This window comes from Cryptotermes secundus, unplaced genomic scaffold, assembly GCF_002891405.2.
Source record: "Cryptotermes secundus unplaced genomic scaffold, Csec_1.0 scaffold475, whole genome shotgun sequence".
NCBI classification, from domain to species: Eukaryota; Metazoa; Arthropoda; class Insecta; order Blattodea; family Kalotermitidae; genus Cryptotermes; species Cryptotermes secundus.
In genome coordinates, this window is record NW_019737987.1 from 21,685 (window position 1) to 27,903 (window position 6,219).

The window sequence follows — 6,219 nt, forward strand, 5'->3', positions numbered from 1 at the left end:
GAACATTTCTACTTCTAATGGCTCCACTCGTAGTAGTTATTCCCTGTACATTTCATCACAGTTTTTGAGACGTAGAAAATTATGAAGCAAACATGCTGCTGATACAATGTGTTTTATATTTCCTTCTTTCAGTTCTATGGGTCTCAAAAAATCCTCCACTTCATGGCAAGAATAGGCCTCCGCCAATTGGTATATTGTTTGGTGATATCTTGCCTGATGGCTCTCAGGATTTCATCAAACCTGTCAATATTCATCCTGAAATATATGTAGAACCGTTTTTCGTCCTTCGGGAGTTGGGGTATCAGTATATAAAACTCCCCAAGTTCCTCTCTTGACAAGTTTATATCATGAACCCAAGCGATTCGTCTCTTTCGCCTAAAATAGGAACACACATAGCAACCACTTACACATACTAATGAGACTCGTTATGAAATTGTAAATATTTGTACATATATGTGACATACTGAATATGTGGAGGAAAAGAACTACGCAGATTTAGTGTTCATCAAGAACAGGGGGATCCAACTGAATGCTTTTGGCGGACAAAACAGCCAGCGTGACGTTATGAAGCCATCATTGCTGCCGCGGTGGCCAGCGGACACTCTCTTCATGTAAAATGGTTGCCGCCAGTGCCGAGGGCTCGGTCGGTAAGAAGGTACGCTATCATACCACCTGCCCTGTCGGTAAGAAAGTATGCTACCATACCACCAGCATTTTTTTACTGCTCCCTCCCAAAAAATCACTGGTTCACACGTATAGCTAGAAATAATAACTGATGTAAATGAAATGTCCTTATTTTACAGGTACTGGTGGGAAACTTTCTCCCAATAAATAAGGTTGCAACCTGATATCTTGTACTGCAGAGGTTCTTACTCCGTTGTGTGTTTTCTGTTTTCGAACTGAGTTTGATATCATTTAACTCATTCCCCTCCAGATGGTTTTGAGCGAAGTGATGTTATACTCAGTTTGAAAACAGAGAACACACAACGGAGTAAGAACCTCTGCAGTACAAGATATCAGGTTGCAACCTTATTTATTGGGAGAAAGTTTCCCACCAGTACCTGTAAAATAAGGACATTTCATTTACATCAGTTATTATTTCTAGCTATACGTGTGAACCAGTGATTTTTTGGGAGGGAGCAGTAAAAAAATGCTGGTGGTATGGTAGCATACTTTCTTACCGACAGGGCAGGTGGTATGATAGCGTACCTTCTTACCGACCGAGCCCTCGGCACTGGCGGCAACCATTTTACATGAAGAGAGTGTCCGCTGGCCACCGCGGCAGCAATGATGGCTTCATAACGTCACGCTGGCTGTTTTGTCCGCCAAAAGCATTCAGTTGGATCCCCCTGTTCTTGATGAACACTAAATCTGCGTAGTTCTTTTCCTCCACATATTCAGTATGTCACATATATGTACAAATATTTACAATTTCATAACGAGTCTCATTAGTATGTGTAAGTGGTTGCTATGTGTGTTCCTATTTTAGGCGAAAGAGACGAATCGCTTGGGTTCATGATATAAACTTGTCAAGAGAGGAACTTGGGGAGTTTTATATACTGATACCCCAACTCCCGAAGGACGAAAAACGGTTCTACATATATTTCAGGATGAATATTGACAGGTTTGATGAAATCCTGAGAGCCATCAGGCAAGATATCACCAAACAATATACCAATTGGCGGAGGCCTATTCTTGCCATGAAGTGGAGGATTTTTTGAGACCCATAGAACTGAAAGAAGGAAATATAAAACACATTGTATCAGCAGCATGTTTGCTTCATAATTTTCTACGTCTCAAAAACTGTGATGAAATGTACAGGGAATAACTACTACGAGTGGAGCCATTAGAAGTAGAAATGTTCCCTGTCCAACCTTTACATCTCCCAAGGGCGCCAAACGTTAGCTACGCCATTAGAGAGCGGTTTGTTGCTTGCTTCAACTAGATGACTGCCCCTGTAATTCGTGTTAGTGAACGGAACTGGTGCATAGCCCACATTAAGAATGTCCGCAGTTACTGTATACTTAACCGTTAAATATATACAAATTTTTCTTCTTACTGTCTCTGTTCATTGTAACAGCAAATTCCTTCCACTTTCTATCCTTAGCACGTGAATCCTTGTACATCGGATGACGAGTATCGTACAATAAAGCATTTTCTTTGACAAACTCATATTTGTTCCATTTGGCTACCCATGTCGTTTCACGTACGTATAGATACTGATTGAGTGAGAGTCATGGCCAGCTGGTTATCGGGTGTCAAAGATTCCCGAGTGTCGCGTCTGTGTGCGCGGCCCGCTCTGTAAACAGGCGTTTTCGTCCCGAATCGTATCGCATCTGTGTGTGGGAGCTTTAAGTCCCCTGTTCCCCCGCACTGCGGCTACGTCTGGCCTGTTGTACCCGCTCCAGATGATAGGTGAGGGTGATTGTGGAGCAATTGGTGGAATGACGATTGGCATGGGAAACCGAAGTACTCGGAGAAAACCTGCCCCAGCGCCACTTTGTCCGCCATAAATCCCACTTGACCAGACCCGGGTCGCCGTGGTGGGATGCCAGCGACTAACCGCTTGAGCTATAGCGCGGCCTCAAATTGGCATTAACACATATATTCTTAATTCCAACCTGTACGCAGAAAGAAAGAAAAAGAAAACGAAAGCCCGAGGCATACATCGTGAGGATCGGTCAGGATTGTCTGGAACACTCAGGATACTCACTCACTCACGGAGCTGAGCCCCTCTTGAGAAGCTGCCAATTGTGAAGCTACTCAAGAACATCCCAGTATTTTATGGAACCCGAGGTTCATTACTGTGTTCACAAGAGCCCTCCAAGGGTCCATATCCTGAGCCAGATCAATCCAATCCATCTCTCTGAGATCCACTTTAATATTGTCCACCCACCTATGTCTTGGTCTTCCCAGTGGACTCCTTCCACCCGACTTTCAGACAAATATCCTATATGCATTTCTAATCGCCCTCGTTCGTGCTACATTCCCTGTCAATCTCATCCTCCTTGACTTGATCATTCTAATTATACTTGGAAAAGCGTACAAGTTATGAAGCTCCCATTATGCAGTTTTCTCCAACCTCCTGTCACTTTAACTCTCTTCTGTCCAAATAACCTCAACACCCTCAGTCTATTTTCCTCTATTAATGTCGGAGACCAAGTCTCACACCCATACAGAACCACAGAGAAAATTATAGTTTTGTATATTCTAATTTTTGTTTTTTCAGACAGCAGACGAGAAGACAAAAGGCTCTGGACGGAATGGTAGCAAGCATTACATGAGTTCAATCCCCTCTTAATTTTGTCCTGAATCAGGTTTCAATTTTTTATAGTCATTCCCAAATATCTGAACTGTGCCAGGTTTTCAATTAATCTGTTACTTATCTTTATGTCCTGATATTGCCATGCATTTGGTGACGAGATTCCAACATATATTTAGTTTGTAAACGTCCCTCCTTTCTTTTCGCCTGTGACTCCATCCGAATGGTCGTGCAGGTAGTGGTAGTCGATGGCAATGAGCTCTTCTGCTCCGATGACCACTTTGACTCTGCCCTACCTGGTGATGCCGCTGCTGAAGTTGCTTGGTCGTAGCTGGTTTCGTCTTGACCTGGCCCCAAAGCTTCTTCCTTCAGCTGTGGTGATTAGTGGTTGGATTTCAGGATTGGATCCGATAATATGGGCACCAGCAAACAGCTAGAGACTGTTTACGATTCGATAGCAAGTGGTGAAGGGGTGGGCATGTGGAAGCTGACAGTGGTTTTGACTAGCTAGTTGGAGATGAGTTTCTCTTCAGGTCGAATGCGGGTCAGGCTTGGACAAGTGAGGGTGAAACACCTCTGATCAACACAATGCACTTTACACCACAACACTTTATTGCTGTTCCTGTGATTAACATGATACAACTTTCATCACTGTCATTAGACTTGAGACACTGGACTTAGGAACTCTGTGAAACAGCTATTGGTGATGTGACGGACTACACACTTGGTGAGTAAGGTTTGAGCTGCAAAGTATAGCTTACTTCCTAATAACACTTGGCTGCGTAAATTCTTACAACCTGATTTAGTTTTGGCTGACTAGACAAGGGTGTTACACTTCCAATAAAATGTACTTGATCAGCTCGCCAAATTCCTTGGTGCGGTGCTCTTGTTGATTAATTCTAAATTTTCCAATAGCACTTTCAAACTCAAAAGGACTAGGATCAGGTACTAATGGCTCAGCTGTATTTATTTCTATCTGACTATCATCACTGACCCTATGTACATTCAATTACTGAGAGAACTAGTGCTATCACATATTCAAAATGTTGTGGGAACCTGCAAGCAGATCACCATTCTCATCCTTCACTAAGTTACTTCTAGGTTGGTAACCCCTCTATACAGGTCTCTTACGTTCTTGTTCTTACTATTCATTGCAAGTTCAATTTTGTCTTTCAGATATTCCCTGTTAGTTTCACGTCTTATGTTGTTCAGATTGACCCCATTTATTTTGCTTGGATCCTGTAACCACTGCAATTTGGCTTGTTTTCTTCGGTCTAATAATTTTGAGCACCCTTCATCGAACCATGGCTTATGCTTCTTCAGTTCATAATAACCTAGACTCTCTTTGGCAGCAATTTTGGTATTCACTCTAATAGTTTCCTAAGCTTCAGTAACTTCACTTCAGTGCCTAAATTTTCCAAAGAAGAGAACCTATTTGAGATTTCAACACAATTCTGCTCTTTACCCTCTACTGCTGCAGGTTCATCTTACTCTTATTTCATTTTTGCTTCATGGTATTCAGTGAAGCCTATTTTAACACTGCATACACTGCCCCTCTCTGGAGTATTGACTTTCTTTAGCAGAGATATTAACAGCTTACCCACATAATATCCAACTTGCAAAAGCAGTGCACACCTCCTTCTCTGGTATCTATCTCTATGTCTAGTGAGGGAAGCTGCACCAGTAGCTATGCTACTGAATGTTTTCAGGGACTGCAGACACCCTCACCATGATAAGGTGGAAATAGTATCAAGAGAGTTTCTAATACTTCTGACATTGAGACAAGTGTGTAGACAGTGCCATTCAAATAGGTGTAGTTATGTAGAATCAGACTGGATCAGCTGTTGCTGCTGTGGTTGAAGGGAACAGTGTATGCAAGCAGTGTAATTGAATGCACCTGAACAGACTTTGAGACTCTGATTCCAGCAGCAGAGAGGGTTATCCAACATTGCAATAAAATAATAATAGTGGGGACTGTACTGCATTGTTTCTGCAGAACCCTGGGGGCCCTACAGCCGCATTTGGCTCATGCAGCTAAACAGTCTTGTGCAGTTACACAGTTCCTCACCTGCTACACCGACAAGATCACTTTCAAGCTTCTTCGACCAAAAGGCAGCCTACCTGAAAGAATTTTGTTGAGCATCTTTCAGATTCTGCCTTAACCTTTTCTAATGGAATTAATTGCTCAATGCATCTAGGGGATGAAATGAGCATTAGTTGGAGGTTTCATGACAGTGTTTCAACTGCATACATTGTATATTACGAGAGTGTACTGTTTGTCTATTTTAAGTACATGTAACATAGAACAGACTGAGGAGTCCTGCCTTCTGCTATATAATGCCACACCATCCAGTCATAGTCAAGTGTCTTAGTTCAGTTAGTTGCTGCAGGGAAAAGTATCATTACTGACCTGTTTCAAATCGTTCAACATTTATCAAGCATTATTCCAACCAATGCTACATAGCCTGAGATACTAAGGGCATCGTAAAACAAACCCTAAATAACACACGCTCGCCAGAACATTCATACACTTATTGGATACAAGTAGATTCTAAAGGTTTCTGGAATCGATCAATTTTTGGACTTTCTCCATTGTCCTGCTAGAATTAGCACTTTCTAATGGACCCAGCAGAGTAGTTGTGCCCCCCCTCCCAAGAGTGGACCAAAACAGACCCAGTTCCTGAAATGGTACATTCTCTAGTTTTTTGAACACCAGAAAACGGACACAATCCAAAAATCAGGAATTCTAATATACAATACCAATTTTAAGTTTTGAATTCTTGTGAATGAAGCTAAGTCAGAATTTTTTTTTCTTCTCCTTCAGTTAAGGTTCAGGCTTGTAGGTCATGTTAAGCACCTCACTGTCATTCTGCCCATCTTCTTTCACATTTTTTTTTATTCCATGAAGTCTGTACAGTTATTTGTATCTTCATCCATCCTTTCCATGCGGTTTTGAA